The following is a 17,500-nucleotide window of genomic DNA, read 5'->3' as shown; positions in this document are numbered from 1 at the left end:
GCTGCACGGGGGCCTCAGGTTGGACCTCTTTCAGGTATATTTATTTTATATATAAATATTTATATTAAATATATATGTATAAATATATATATATATATATATTCATATATATATATATATTTATATTTATTTTATATATATATTTATATATATATTTAAAAAAAAAAATATATATATATATATATAATTTTATCTACATATATATAAATATGTACTGTATATATGTATAATATATATATATATATATATTTATATTTATTTTATAAATGTTTTTATATATATATATATATATATATATTTATTTTATATATATATATATTTATTTTATATATATATAAATATATATATATTTATATTTATATACATAAAAACTAACTGTTTACTAACTGAAGACAGCAGTGTTTTTCCGTAAGGTGGGAGGTCCTTAGTGATTTCCTGAGTGTTCATTGGTTAGTCTCACACTAAATATTGCGGGACACGAATTACGTTACACAAACACAAACACAAACACAAACACAAACACAAACGTCGTCCAGGCTCTGGAGAGGAGAAGAACACAGTAGAACGTCTACATCACGGCAACATGAGAACATGAGAACATGAGAACATGAGAACCACATTCAGCCGAGATATGAACATAACGTCACGGTTAATGTGCACGTAGACTATTACCTTGTGTCCTTGTGTCCTTGTGTCCTTGTGTCCTTGTGTACTTGTGTCCTTGTGTCCTTGTGTCCTTGTGTACTTGTGTCCTTGTGTCCTTGTGTCCTTGTGTCCTTGTGTACTTGTGTCCTTGTGTACTTGTGTCCTTGTGTCCTTGTGTACTTGTGTCCTTGTGTCCTTGTGTCCTTGTGTACTTGTATCCTTATGTACTTTTGTATTTGTGTTCTAGTGTACTATACAGGGCCACAGACAGCTCTGGGATCAGGATTAGGGACAGCTCTGGGATCAGGACCAAGGACAGTTCCTGGATCAGGACCACGGGCAGGTCGGGGATGAAAACCTTCAACAGCTCTGGGATCAGGACCACGGACAGTTCTGGGAACAATCAACGGACAGGTCGGGGATCAGGACCACGGACAGCTCTGGGATCAGGACCAAGGACAGTTCTGGGATCAGGACCACGGACAGCTCTGGGATCAGGACCACGGACAGCTCTGGGATCAGGACCAAGGACAGCTCTGGGATCAGGACCACGGACAGCTCTGAGATCAGGACCAAGGACAGCTCTGGGATCAGGACCACGGACAGCTCTGGGATCAGGACCACGGACAGCTCTGGGATCAGGACCAAGGACAGCTCTGGGATCAGGACCACGGACAGTTCTGGGAACAAGACAACGGACAGGTGTGCGTGTGCGTGTGTGCGTGAGTGTGTGCGTATGCGTGTGTGTGTGTGTGTGTGTGTGTGTGTGCGTGTGTGTGTCTCTGTGTGTGTGTGTGTGTGTGTGTGTGTGTGTCTGTGTGTGTGTGTGTGTGTGTGTGTGTGTGTGTGTGTGTGTGTGTTCAGCAGTTTTTTCTGCTCCCTAATCAGGTGGAGAAGCTTCCTGCCGGGTAAATAAGCTCCGCCTCTTCCCAGAGAAAACAACTCTCCACACTCCTAATTTATCTCCCGGTGAATCTCTGCTTGTTTTCCTCTCCTGATGCATTGTGGGTCGACTTCCCAGCAGAGCGGCTCCGCCTCTTAATTCTTTCTCGTTCGCGCACATCAAAACAAACGAGGACACAAATCTGTGCTGAAGGAGATTCACTCGTCTCTGGTTTCACCTCCATGACCGCTCCTCCATCAGGACGCTGCTGCTGCCTCCTCCTGCTCCTCTTCCTCCTCTTTATCCTCCTCCTCCTCTCCTCCTCCTCTTTCTCCTCCTCCTCTCCTCCTCCTCTTTCTCCTCCTCCTCTCCTCCTCCTCCTCTCCTCCTCCTCTCCCCCTCCTCCTCCTCCTCCTCCTTCTCTTTCTCCTCCTGCCCTCTTCCTGCTCCTCCTCTTCCTCCTCCTCTCCTCCTGCTCCTCTTCCTCCTCTTCCTCCTCCTGCTCCTCCTCCTCCTTCTCTTTCTCCTCCTGCCCTCTTCCTCCTCATCTCCTCCTCCTCCTCCTCCTCTTTCACCTCCTGCCCTCTTCCTCCACCTCTCCTCCTCCTCCTCCTCCTCCTCCTCTTTCTCCTCCTGCCCTCTTCCTCCTCCTGCTCCTCCTCTTTCTCCTCCTCTCCGCCTCCTGATCTTTCTCCTCCTCTCCTCCTCCTCCTCTCCCCCTCCCCCTCTCTTCCTCCTCTTTCTCCTCCTCCTCCTCTCCTCCTCCTCTTTCTCCTCCTCCTCTCCTCCTCCTCTCCTCCTCCTCCTCTTTCTCCTCCTCCTCTCCTCCTCCTCCTCTCCTCCTCCTCTCCCCCTCCTCCTCTTTCTCCTCCTCCTCCTCTCCCCCTCCTCTTTCTCCTCCTCCCCTCCTCCTCTTTCTCCTCCTCCTCCTCTCCCCCTCCTCTTTCTCCTCCTCCTCTCCTCCTCCTCTCCTCCTCCTCTCCTCCTCCTCCTCCTCTCCCCCTCCTCTTTCTCCTCCTCCTCTCCTCCTCCTCTCCTCCTCCTCCTCTTTCTCCTCCTCCTCTCCTCCTCCTCCTCTCCTCCTCCTCTCCCCCTCCTCCTCTTTCTCCTCCTCCTCCTCTCCCCCTCCTCTTTCTCCTCCTCCCCTCCTCCTCCTCTCTGATTGGACCGTTTCAAAGGGCTTCAGTGTCTCAGCGTCTTTAGTGAAACATTTCCTTCATCTGTCATTTAATTTAATTAATTAGCCGTCGTTGGCTCCGCCCCTCGCTGAGCGGCCGAGGGTCGGCACTCGTCCATCCCTCCGTCTCTCCATCTCTCCATCTCTCCATCTCTCCCTCCATCTCTCCATCCCTCCATCTCTCCATCTCTCCATCTCTCCCTCCATCTCTCCATCTCTCCATCCCTCCCTCCATCTCTCCGTCTGTCACACATCTTGATGAACCTTCAGAGGGACATTTGTCTCATCAGGATCAGGAGACGGTTTGTATTAAAAACCCAAAACAAGTTGGTCTCCAATATAAAGACCAACACTACCACTTTAGTCCACAGGGGGCACCAGAACCAACACTACCACTTTAGTCCACAGGGGGCACCAGAACCAACACTACCACTTTAGTCCACAGGGGGCACCAGAACCAACACTACCACTTTAGTCCACAGGGGGCACCAGAACCAACACTACCACTTTAGTCCACAGGGGGCACCAGAACCAACACTACCACTTTAGTCCACAGGGGGCACCAGAACCAACACTACCACTTTAGTCCACAGGGGGCTCCAGAACCAACACTACCACTTTAGTCCACAGGGGGCACCAGAACCAACACTACCACTTTAGTCCACAGGGGGCACCAGAACCAACACTACCACTTTAGTCCACAGGGGGCACCAGAACAACATCTCAGGTAAGTTCCTCAAGCTTAAAATTGAAACTACATGAATAAATATTTCTAGTTGCAGAAGCACATATAATATAAAATACACTTTGATAACTTCTGATCCAGTAAACTTAAAGTTTACTGTTCCCTTATATTCATATTATTGTTATCGTAATTAACATTATTATTGTGTGTGTTCTCCCAGTCTGAATGCGTTGCTGTGTCCCAGCAGGAGAACCCACTCCCTCAGATCTGAGCCCGGTCTCACGACATCAGAGCTTCACCTGCTCTCCAACAACCGGTTCCTCACTCAGGAGCTTCCTCCGCTCTGCGTCCAGAACATAATTTCCGTTGATTGCGACATTCCTTTTTCTCATTAATGTGTCTTTTATTTTGGCGGTCGAACACTCGTCCCACCTCCTCCCCTCAGGAGCGGCTCCGGGCCGCTGTGAAAAACACAAAATCTTCATTAACAGGATTACCGTCCAACAATATAAATACAGACGAGTGTGTGTGTTGGGTTGGCTGCCAGTGAATTTAATCACTAACCATTCCCTTTTATTTCTCTTCCACCGCCAGGACGTGAGAGCCAATCAGCCTCCTCCAATATGTTACACGTCTCGCTGCCAGAACTGATCGAGAGGCTCAACAAGCGAAGGCGAAGCGGAGGAATGTTCTGGCAGCCGGCGGCGACGAGGGCGTTCGTTTTGTTTGCTGCTTCCACTAATTCAGCATCTTCTCCTACAAAAAGGGCCTGAAACATTGGACCAATCAGACGACTCGCTTCCTCGGCCCAATCTCTCATAGAAAGTTCACCTGGAAGAAAAATGAAATGGAGAGCGTAAAAAGAAGATATTTATTTATTTTAATTAAATATATTTGTTTGTTTTTTTCTTCTTTATTCATAGTCTGTAAGACCTTTGTTGTATTTATTTGTATGTATACATTTCTGTGTATATTATATGTATAAACTTATACAAAAAAATATAACTTATAAAAAAAAATATGTATATTTAATGCATTTTCTGTAATCATTTAATTAATTAAATGTATTTAATTCATTAAATTTTTTAAATTTAATTAATTAATTAAATTTATTTTATTTATTTTATTTATTTTATTTATTTTATTTATTTTATTTATTTTATTTATTTTATTTATTTTATTTATTTGTATTATTTATCGTCTGTAAAATCTTCGTTGTATTCATTTTTATGTATATATATATAAACTTATATAATAATATATATATATAAACAACTTATACCAAAAAATATAACTCATACAAAAAAAATATAAGTATATATTGAGTCTTTTCTTTTTACTTTCTGCAGCTCACCAGACGGTTTCCACTTCGTCTCACTTCATTGTATATTTTGTATTGATCGGTATTTTTTACCTCAAAGTATAAAGAACATATTTCTCGACCTTGAATAACTCTGTCTTTGCCAAATATTATTAATTAGTAATTAATCAAAGTTATTGAAAATATAGAAGCACTTTACCTCCACTGACGAAAAATAAATTAAATTCCTTTGATCAAAGGAACTCACCATAACAGTAATAAATGTTGTTTTGATGCTTTCCAGATTAATTCAAAATCACAAGGTCTTCATCTCATCACGTTGGCATCATTCATTTTTACCCTCGTAAATTAAACCGTCTTTTAAATGAAGTTTTTAAGTTTACGGTCAAAGTTTTAAACAAAACAACAACAAAAATGCAGCAAAGCTACTCGATTAGTTTAGTAAAACGTCATAAAACACCTGTGTTATGTTATTTAAATAAATCAACATTCACTTGATTCCACATGAACAGAGGTCTGCTGGGGGAAAGTCCTGTGTTTGTTTGATACCATCATCTCCTCTTCCTACGATTAGAAACATTCAAACACAAATTTAATCCGGGGGAAAATACTTCCCTGTGGCCTCTCATGGTACTGCACCTTAAGAAAAGTGTAATTAACCTTTTGATTCTGGTAAAGCCAGGAAAATAATGACAAAATAATATAGTAAAAAGCACATCATGAGCTACAATAATCAGTAAGCCGTTTTCAAATGCTCCAAACACAACTCACACAATACTAAAATAAGAACTCCAGTATCATATTTATTATTTATGAGGGCTCAGTCCTTGGTCCTCTCACTAATGGGGTCCCTCAGGGCTCAGTCCTTGGTCCTCTCACTACTGGGGTCCCTCAGGGCTCAGTCCTTGGTCCTCTCACTACTGGAGTCCCTCAGGGTTCAGTCCTTGGTCCTCTTCTCTTCTCTCTGTACACCAACTCTCTCTCTCTGTCATTCTCTCTCATGGCTTCACCTACCACAGCTATGCTGACGACACCCAACTGATCCTCTCGTTTCTGAAACACAGGTAGCAGCACGAACCTCTGCCTGTCTGACTGACATCTCTCAGTGGATGTCTGACTGACATCTCTCAGTGGATGTCTCACAAGACTGAACTTCTCTTCCTTCCAGGAAAAGTCTCTCCCACCCACGACCTGTCTATCACCTTCAACAACTCAGTGTTGGCCCCACCCCCGACTGCCAGGAACCTCGGAGTGACACCTGTCAGTCAACTCTCTCTGACTGCCAACATCACCACAATAACACGCTCCTGTAGGTACATGCTGTACAACATCAGGAGAATACGACCCCTTCTCACTCAGAAGGCGGCACAGGCTCTGGTCCAGGTCCTGGTCCAGGCTCTGGTCCAGGCTCTGGTCCAGGTCCTGGTCCAGGTCCTGGTCCAGGTCCTGGTCCAGGCTCTGGTCCAGGCTCTGGTCCAGGTTCTGGTCCAGGCTCTGGTCCAGGCTCTGGTCCTCTCACATCTAGACTACTGTAACTCCTCCTTCAGGTCTACCTGCTAATGTCATTCGACCTCTGCAGCTCATCCAGAATGCAGCTGCTCGACTGGTCTTCAACCTCCAGAAATTTACCCACAATCCTTTGCTCCTCCACGACCTTCACTGGTTACCGGGACATGGTCAAACCTCACATCCAGGACATGGTCTAACCTCACATCCAGGACATGGTCTAACCTCACACCCAGGACATGGTCTAACCTCACACCCAGGACATGGTCTAACCTCACATCCAGGACATGGTCTAACCTCACACCCAGGACATGGTCTAACCTCACACCCAGGACATGGTCTAACCTCACACCCAAGACATGGTCTAACCTCACACCAGGACATGGTCTAACCTCACACCAGGACATGGTCTAACCTCACACCCAGGACATGGTCTAACCTCACATCCAGGACATGGTCTAACCTCACACCCAGGACATGGTCTAACCTCACATCCAGGACATGGTCTAACCTCACACCCAGGACCTGGTCTAACCTCACATCCAGGACATGGTCTAACCTCACATCCAGGACATGGTCTAACCTCACACCCAGGACATGGTCTAACCTCACATCCAGGACATGGTCTAACCTCACACCCAGGACATGGTCTAACCTCACACCCAGGACATGGTCTAACCTCACATCCAGGACATGGTCTAACCTCACACCCAGGACATGGTCTAACCTCACATCCAGGACATGGTCTAACCTCACATCCAGGACATGGTCTAACCTCACACCCAGGACATGGTCTAACCTCACATCCAGGACATGGTCTAACCTCACACCCAGGACCTGGTCTAACCTCACATCCAGGACATGGTCTAACCTCACATCCAGGACATGGTCTAACCTCACACCCAGGACATGGTCTAACCTCACATCCAGGACATGGTCTAACCTCACACCCAGGACATGGTCTAACCTCACACCCAGGACATGGTCTAACCTCACATCCAGGACATGGTCTAACCTCACATCCAGGACATGGTCTAACCTCACACCCAGGACATGGTCTAACCTCACACCCAGGACATGGTCTAACCTCACACCCAGGACATGGTCTAACCTCACACCCAGGACATGGTCTAACCTCACACCCAGGACATGGTCTAACCTCACACCCAGGACATGGTCTAACCTCACACCAGGACATGGTCTAACCTCACATCCAGGACATGGTCTAACCTCACATCCAGGACATGGTCTAACCTTTACCAATCAGCTTGTAGCTCCTTCACTTCGAGCTAAACACTCAACAAAGTCAGACTGTTTGCTGTGCTGGCTCCTCATTGGTGGAACGAGCTCCCCATTGACATCAGGACAGGAAGTCTCTACAGACTAAAAACACATCTTAGTGACTACACCTTGAATAGGGAAGGTAGAGCCGTAGTAGCACTTTAGCAGCACTTAAATGTCCCTTACCGATAACACTTTGTTGTTTAGCACTTTAGTAGCACTTAAATGTCTCTTACTGATAGCACTTTGTAGTTTAACACTTTAGTAGCACTTAAATGTCTCTTACTGATAGCACTTTGTAGTTTAACTTTATTGAAGAAATTGTACTTGCTTGATTCTTGTTGTTCTGAGTTTGGACTCATGGTTTAATGCACTTATTGTAAGTCGCTTTGGATAAAAGCGTCAGCTAAATGACATGTAATGTAATGTAATGTAATAATTTGCCTTATAATAAGTTTTATCCGGGCCTAGCGACCCGTAGCTACGTCCTAGAAGGAAAAGCTAGCTAAGATATTTTTAAGATCCCTCTACACCATCACGAGATCCAAAGAACACAGCAACACTTTACGGTTCAAATTCTGCTTACTTCTTAAAGATTTTATATTTGTATTGAATTTTGTTATGCTGTATTTGCATGTATTGAACCCCATTAGTAATGTAAAAGTGAGATGTATAGTCTGTTACATGATAAATCTCAAATGGCACAGATGGGGCCCAAATGGAGACTTTGCCTAAACTGTCTTTACTAACGAGGCTCTAATTCTGTTCTGCTTCACTTTTTAAAAGTCAAACTTTGCAAAGATACTGTTCAGATATGGTGCTATGATGCTGAGGAAATCCAAACCGTTCAGCTGCATCATTCCAAAGATATAATCATAATAATAAGTCCTTTTTACAAGGCGAACCTGTAACTTTTTTAATTTGTGCTGTGTGCCATCTTCATTTAATCTCAACCAGTAACATATAAGATGATATTTACACATGAAGTATTCTCACACGTGTCTTTTATTATCCAACACTATTCAAATAGTGGTAGACGAGGTATACCCTTTTTTAGTTTTGGTATGCTATTTTGAGCAGAGGCCTAAAAAATAAGTCAGTGCTTAAAATGTAAAATGCAAAAAATTATATATATATTAATTTTATCCGTCTAAATGTGTCCCAATAATTAAAGAAATAACATGTGTGGATGTTTTAGCGCCGTTAGCTCTTATAGAGATGAAATTAAATGTCAGACAATCTGAAATATGTCAATCAAATCCATCACATTTGGATTCATAGTGTACCTGATTTACAGTGTAACATGTTGTGGTTCCTGTGGGAGTTCTTTAGACATGTGAGGTGTCTGCTGGCCTTCAGGACTCTAACTACACATCCACCCTCCGCTCTCCCACCGAGTCGTCCAGACAGCAGCTGAGGCAATAAACACTATTATTATCACTATTGTTCATTTTTAATGGGATTAACGTGCCTGATGTCCTCTTACTGTTAAGTCTTGTGTGAGTCACTGAGTGTGTGGGAGTCCGGTGGACAATAATATAGAAGAATAAGAGATATGAAGCTATGAGAAGAAGCAAACTCTCTCGTCTCTTTTGAATCTTACTGATGATTGAACGTCTGACCGTTGGTACGAGAAGACGTTCAGTGTCTCTCAGGTTGTTCAGTTATCATTTTATTCTCATTGCTGTTAATTTGACTTTAGGTTTGAGCTGTTTGTTGGTGTCCTTGTTGACTTTGTCCTCTTATTTATAATTCAACGGCTTCGTGTTGTGTGTCAAAGAAGGAAATAAAGACTTTGTTGGGGACTATTTCCGGCTGCGCATTGATCCACAGTTGGTGCTCTGGTGTGTTGATGGTGATGAAGGAAGAACTTTGAGGCTCCCCGATGATGACGATGATGTCGCTCCATGGAACAGAGGAAGAAGACACTTTGACGCTCACAGTCCAGAGTCGTGTCAGCGCCCTCTAGAGGCGGCAGTCTTCACTGCTGCCGCTTTACTCGCACGTTCTCTCGGTGGCTCTCGTCGTGGGGGCTGAACATGAAAAACCGTGTCCCGATAGTGGCGCTGAAGAAAAAAGGTCACGAGGCCCTCAAAACCATTAAAATCCAGCCTCTGGGGACCATGAACGGTCTCACTCTGGACCAACGTGTCTGACGGGAGGAGAAGACAGCGCGTCGCATGTGTGACAGGAAGCCAGAGGAATCCAGCAGGACGGCTACGCTGAGTCCTGATCTGAAGGGCAAACTGTAATTAAAACATGAAACGTGGCTCTAATTTGTCGAGCGGACGCCTCAGAGGGCGGATTATGAGGAGTTTCAAACGACACGCGAGCCGCTTCGTTCTCTGGTGACCAAGAAAAAGTGCTTCTGTAAAAAAACAACCAAATACAGAACAAGAACAACAGCAGCTGGATGTGAGGAAGAAAATAATTCGGGACTGACGGAGCTCCACCGATCTCGAATAAACCAAACTGCTATATCCCAAAACTATACAATTCTGAGTTTCACTTGATTGACAGATTCATTTTGTGCAGTTTGACCTGGAATCTTATTTAACCTCTCTGCTGCCGGCTGGTCGCAGGTCTTTACATTTCATTTTGATGGTATTTCTGCTGTTATCAGATGCAGCAGTGACAGATGAGTGACGGCGATGATGAAGAAGCCCAGCGGGTAGCGACCCGTCCGGCTCCGTGACGGGACGGACCCACCTGTCACCGCATCACGAGTACTATTAATATTTCAATGAAAAGATTGGATCTGTTTCATCGTCTCATATCACTTACTGTGTTTGTATCGTGTTGACTCTTCTTTTCTTGAGTTTTGAGAGAAACAGCGCCAACCTCTGGGCTTTTTAGATATCAGTCAGTTTGTGTGGTGGAAAAGGGAACTGCACTCCTACTGGTGAGGATCAAGTCTACGACCTTAAACCCTGACCTCACACACCTCAGAGGTCAAGTGTGAAATAATGTACGACTAAGTAGTTTAGTTGTTTAAACCTAACTGAGTAGTTTAGTTGTTTAAACCTAACTAGTAGTTTAGTTGTTTAAACCTAACTAGTAGTTTAGTTGTTTAAACCTAACTGAGTAGTTTAGTTGTTTAAACCTAACTAGTAGTTTAGTTGTTTAAACCTAACTAGTAGTTTAGTTGTTTAAACCTAACTAGTAGTTTAGTTGTTTAAACCTAACTAGTAGTTTAGTTGTTTAAACCTAACTGAGTAGTTTAGTTGTTTAAACCTAACTAGTAGTTTAGTTGTTTAAACCTAACTAGTAGTTTAGTTGTTTAAACCTAACTAGTAGTTTAGTTGTTTAAACCTAACTGAGTAGTTTAGTTGTTTAAACCTAACTAGTAGTTTAGTTGTTTAAACCTAACTGAGTAGTTTAGTTGTTTAAACCTAACTAGTAGTTTAGTTGTTTGAACCTAACTGAGTAGTTTAGTTGTTTAAACCTTTTCTATATGTAACAAGCAAAAATCTCCTCTGTCACCAGTGTCCTCTGTGTCACCTGTCTCACCTGTCACCTGTCTCCTCTGTGTCACCTGTCTCCTCTGTATCACCTGTCTCACCTGTCACCTGTCACCTGTCTCCTCTGTGTCACCTGTCTCACCTGTCACCTGTCTCCTCTGTGTCACCTGTGTCACCTGTCTCACCTGTCACCTGTCTCCTCTCTGTCACCTGTCACCTGTCTCCCCTCTGTCACCTGTCTCCTCTGTGTCACCCCTCTGTGTCACCTGTCTCCTCTGTGTCACCTGTCTCCTCTTTGTCACCTGTCTCACCTGTCACCTGTCTCCTCTGCGTCACCTGTCACCTGTCTCCTCTCTGTCACCTGTCTCCTCTGTGTCACCTGTCTCCTCTGTGTCACCTGTCTCACCTGTCACCTGTCTCCTCTGTGTCACCTGTCTCACCTGTCACCTGTCTCCTCTGTGTCACCTGTCTCCTCTGTGTCACCTGTCTCCTCTGCGTCACCTGTCTCACCTGTCACCTGTCTCCTCTGTGTCACCTGTCTCCTCTGCGTCACCTGTCTCACCTGTCACCTGTCTCCTCTGTGTCACCTGTCTCACCTGTCACCTTTCTCCTCTGTCACCTGTCTCACCTGTCACCTGTCTCTTCTGTGTCACCTGTATCCTCTGCGTCACCTGTCTCACCTGTCACCTGTCTCCTCTGTGTCACCTGTCTCCTCTGCATCACCTGTCTCCTCTGTTCCCACTTCCCCTCATCACCTCTTGTCACTGTTTCCTGATTGGCTCCTCTGCTCTTTGTATTTAATCTCTGCAACATGAGTTGTTGTGACGTTGTTATGATGTTGTTGTTATGACGTTGTTGTTATGACGTTGTAATGACGTTGTTGTGACGTTGTTATGATGTTGTTGTGACGTTGTTGTTATGACGTTGTTGTTATGATGTTGTTGTCACGTTGTTATGACGTTGTTGTTATGACGTTGTTGTTATGACGTTGTTGTGACGTTGTTATGATGTTGTTGTTATGACGTTGTTGTTATGACGTTGTAATGACGTTGTTGTGACGTTGTTATGATGTTGTTGTGACGTTGTTGTGACGTTGTTGTTATGATGTTGTTGTGACGTTGTTATGACGTTGTTGTTATGACGTTGTTGTTATGATGTTGTTGTGACGTTGTTATGATGTTGTTGTTATGACGTTGTTGTTATGACGTTGTAATGACGTTGTTGTGACGTTGTTATGATGTTGTTGTGACGTTGTTGTGACGTTGTTATGACGTTGTTGTGACGTTGTTATGATGTTGTTGTGACGTTGTTGTTATGACGTTGTAATGACGTTGTTGTGACGTTGTTGTGATGTTGTTATGACGTTGTTATGACGTTGTTGTTATGACGTTGTTGTTATGATGTTGTTGTGACGTTGTTGTGACGTTGTTGTGACGTTGTTGTTATGACGTTGTTGTTATGACGATGTTGTAACGTTGTTATGATGTTGTTGTGACGTTGTTATGATGTTGTTGTGACGTTGTTGTTATGACGTTGTTGTTATGACGTTGTTGTGACGTTGTTGTTATGACGTTGTTGTTATGACGTTGTTGTGTCGTTGTTATGACGTTGTTATGACGTTGTTGTGACGTTGTTGTGACGTTGTTGTTATGACGTTGTTGTTATGACGTTGTTGTGTCGTTGTTATGACGTTGTTATGACGTTGTTGTGACGTGATGGAACCCTTAATGAAGCTCCTCCGGGCCTTCAGGCTGCGGTGAAGACGAGCAGCAGGAGACGAATGTTTTCCAGAGTTCGTCCTCCATCGCTCAAGAACTCTTCTCAGTTTTCAACATATTTTATTTTCATGACGACGTTGTTTGAAGTCGTCTTTCTGCCGGTTGCATCAGCGAGATGTGAAGCTGATTAATGAATGAGTTCGGCTCAGATTGTCAAAATGTGTCGCAGCCTTCATCTGATGGATACTGAGTGTGTGTGTGTGTGTGTGTGTATGTGTGTCTGTGTGTATGTGTGTATGAGAGTGTATGTGTGTGTGTATGAGAGTGTGTGTGTGTGTGTGTATGTGTGTGTGTATGAGTGTATGAGTGTATGAGTGTGTGTGTGTGTGTCTTTGTTCCTCGAAAAATAAAATTTAAAACTACTTCTGGGAACATTTTACCCCAAAATGATAATTTGCTCTGCTGCTCTTCATGTGATGACGTTTCTCTGAAGCCTCCTAACCATAACCTAACCTTAACCTAACCTTAACCTAACCTAAACCTAACCTAAACTTAACCTTAACCTAACATAGCACTGACCTAACCTTAACCTAACCTTAACTTAACCTAACAACACTGACCTAACCCTAACCGTACCCTAACCTAAACTTAACCTAACGTAACCCTAACCAAACATAACCCTGACCTAACATAGCCCTGACCTAACCCTAACATAACCCTGACCTAACATAGCCCTGACCTAACCCTAACATAACCCTGACCTAACATAGCCCTGACCTAACCCTAACATAACCCTGACCTAACATAACCCTGACCTAACATAACCCTGACCTAACCCTAACATAGCCCTGACCTAACATAGCCCTGACCTAACATAGCCCTGACCTAACCCTAACATAACCCTGACCTAACATAGCCCTGACCTAACCCTAACATAGCCCTGACCTAACATAGCCCTGACCTAACCCTAACATAACCCTGACCTAACATAGCCCTGACCTAACATAACCCTGACTTAACATAACCCTGACCTAACATAGCCCTGACCTAACCCTAACATAACCCTGACCTAACATAACCCTGACCTAACATAGCCCTGACCTAACATAACCCTGACCTAATATAGCCCTGACCTAACATAGCCCTGACCTAACCCTAACATAACCCTAACATAACCCTGACCTAACATAACCCTGACCTAACATAACCCTGACCTAACCCTAACATAGCCCTGACCTAACCCTAACATAACCCTGACCTAACATAACCCTGACCTAACATAACCCTGACCTAACCCTAACATAGCCCTGACCTAACATAACCCTGACCTAACATAGCCCTGACCTAACCCTAACATAGCCCTGACCTAACATAACCCTGACCTAACATAGCCCTGACCTAACCCTAACATAGCCCTGACCTAACATAACCCTGACCTAACATAGCCCTGACCTAACATAACCCTGACCTAACATAACCCTGACCTAACCCTAACATAGCCCTGACCTAACATAACCCTGACCTAACATAACCCTGACCTAACCCTAACATAGCCCTGACCTAACCCTAACATAGCCCTGACCTAACATAGCCCTGACCTAGCCTAACGCTAACAACAAAATGACAAAGATGAACATGGAAATGAACATGGATTACATATCAAACATTAGTTCAAAACATCTTTAGAGCGTTTCATGTTTCAGCGACGCCCTGAAACTCGAGACGTCTCATTCTCGTTTAACTGGTGAAGACAGCTGTCACTCAGCTGGTCATCTGCCATCTCTCCTCCTCCCCTCCTCCTCAACCTCCTCCTCCTCCTCCTCTCCTCCTCTCTCTCCTCCTCTCCTCCTCTCTCTCCTCCTATCCTCCTCCCCCTCCTCCTCCTCCTCCTCCTCCTCCCTCCTCCTGTTCTTCCTCCTCCTCCTCCTCCTCCTCCTCCTCCTCCTGCTCTTCATCCTCTCCTCCTCCTCTCTCTCCTCATCTCCTCCTCTCATCCTCTAGCTCTCTCTCTCTCTCTCTGTGTCTCTGACTCTCTCTCTCCCTCTTTCTCTATTCCTCTCATTCTTAAAGGATTAGATTATTTTGGTGTGACATCCTCGGCTCTGTCTTTTCTTCTTCTTCACAAAACGCTCTCCGGAGGAGGAAGAGGAGGAGGAGGAGGAAGAGGAGGAGTAAATCTCTGTTTTCTTTTCTTCACTCAACACTTGTTCCTGTTCAGACGCTCTTTAAAAATGTTTGACAATATTGATGCTGACAAGAAGGAGGAGGAGGAAGAGGAGGAGGAGGAGGAGGAGGAAGAGGAGGAAGAAGAGCAGGAGGAGGAAGAGCAGGAGGAAGAGGAGGAGGAAGAGGATAAAGAAGAGGAAGAGGAGGAAGAGCAGGGGGACATGTTAACACATGTAATATTTTTAAAAATCAAAACGTTCATGCCTGTTGGATCAAATGCTGAAATGTAGTTTCTATCTTTAGCATGTTAGCAGACTGTGGAATGCTAACATGCTAATAATTAGCATTTTAAATGGGTGGGAGAACCATATGGAAGAAACAGTTACTTAAGTCCACTTATTGAATAAGAATGAGCTGTTTCAATACTCAATGCTTTCAGGGCGGGGCTACGTGGTGATTGACAGGTCTCTACGTCACTCCTCCTCAGTCATTACATGGTCACTTCCTGTTCTCTGGTCAGGTGGCGACCTCGAGGCTACTCACCATCTCCGTCATGTGATTGCATCGCTGTGTTTCCTCTGACGCTTTGACCCGTTTCATTTGTTTCCTCAGGAATATGAAAAACAGTGAGTGTCCTCAAAGCTGCTGTTAGCCAATCAGGAAACAGCATTTCTCTTAATGAGTCATAACCACGCGGATCAAAAGGTCGAGAAAACATTCAGAGAGTTTTAACGGCTGAAAATATGAACAGCTGGAGCTGATTGATAACACGTCAGCCTCTGAGAGTGGATCATCCATTTGTTTTGAACATACGGTGACCTTTCAGAGGAGAGAATTATATAATTCTATATTTATAAATATATAATTATATGTATGAATGTTGGTACAAAGAAGAGTAGTGCAGATAACTCCATGAGTAAATCAATAACACATTAAAACCCTCTTAGTAGCTTTAAGTTTACTTTGAAAGGAATGTTTGCATTATTTATATATATATATATATATATATATATATATATATATATATATATATATATATATATATATATATATATATAGACATATATAGACATATGAATACATCAAACAGATAAATGAAATAACACATGTAATACTTGACTTCTTTCTCTCCAGGGTTTGTTTAAAGGTCATAAAGTCGTTTATGAACATGAGATATGATTGAGATGATTCTAATCCCTCCTCGAGGGCTGAAGGCTAAAGGCTTCTGCAGCAGGTCAGCAGGTCAGCAGACGATGCTTTTAATAATCAATAAATCTGCAAAGCATCAGAAAAACACAAGCTTATTGATCGATGGCCTGCAGGTGAAGAGTCACAGCTTCACTGTCTTCAGATAGACGCTGCACACACCTACACACACCTACACACACCTACACACACCTGCACACACCTGCACACACCTACACACACCTGCACACACCTACACACACCTACACACACCTACACACACCTACACACACCTGTACACACCTGCACACACACCTGCACACACCTGCACACACACCTGCACACACCTACACGCACCTGCAAACACACCTGCAAACACCTGCACACACCTACACACACCTGCACACACCTGGACACACCTACACACACCTGCACACACCTGCACACACCTACACACACCTACACACACCTACACACACCTGTACGCACATGCACACACACCTGCAAACAAACCTACACACACCTACACACACCTGTACACACATGCACACACACCTGCAAACACACCTACACACACCTGCACACACACCTGCACACACCTACACACACCTGCAAACACCTGCACACACCTACACACACCTGCACACACCTGGACACACCTACACACACCTACACACACCTGCACACACCTGCACACACCTACACACACCTGCACACACCTGCACACACCTACACACACCTACACACACCTACACACATGCACACACACCTGCAAACACACCTACACACACCTGCACACACCTGCACACACCTGCACACACCTACACACACCTACACACACCTGCACACACCTACACACACCTACACACACCTACACACCTGTACACACATGCACACACACCTGCAAACACACCTACACACACCTACACACACCTGTACACACATGCACACACACCTGCAAACACACCTACACACACCTGCACACACCTGCACACACCTACACACACCTACACACACCTACACACACCTGTACACACATGCACACACACCTGCAAACACACCTACACACACCTGCACACACCTACACACACCTACATACACCTATACACACATGCACACACACCTGCAAACACACCTACACACACCTGTACACACCTACACACACCTGCACACACCTACACACACCTACACACACCTACACACACCTGTACACACATGCACACACACCTGCAAACACCTACACACACCTGCACACACACCTGCACACACCTACACACACCTGCAAACACACCTGCAAACACCTGCACACACCTACACACACCTGCACACACCTGGACACACCTACACACACCTACACACACCTGCACACACCTGCACACACCTACACACACTTGCACACACCTGCACACACCTACACACACCTACACACACCTACACACACCTGTACGCACATGCACACACACTTGCAAACA

The sequence above is a fragment of the Cyclopterus lumpus genome, chromosome 10 (assembly GCF_009769545.1).
Source record: "Cyclopterus lumpus isolate fCycLum1 chromosome 10, fCycLum1.pri, whole genome shotgun sequence".
NCBI classification, from domain to species: Eukaryota; Metazoa; Chordata; class Actinopteri; order Perciformes; family Cyclopteridae; genus Cyclopterus; species Cyclopterus lumpus.
This window is presented reverse-complemented; position numbering follows the sequence as displayed.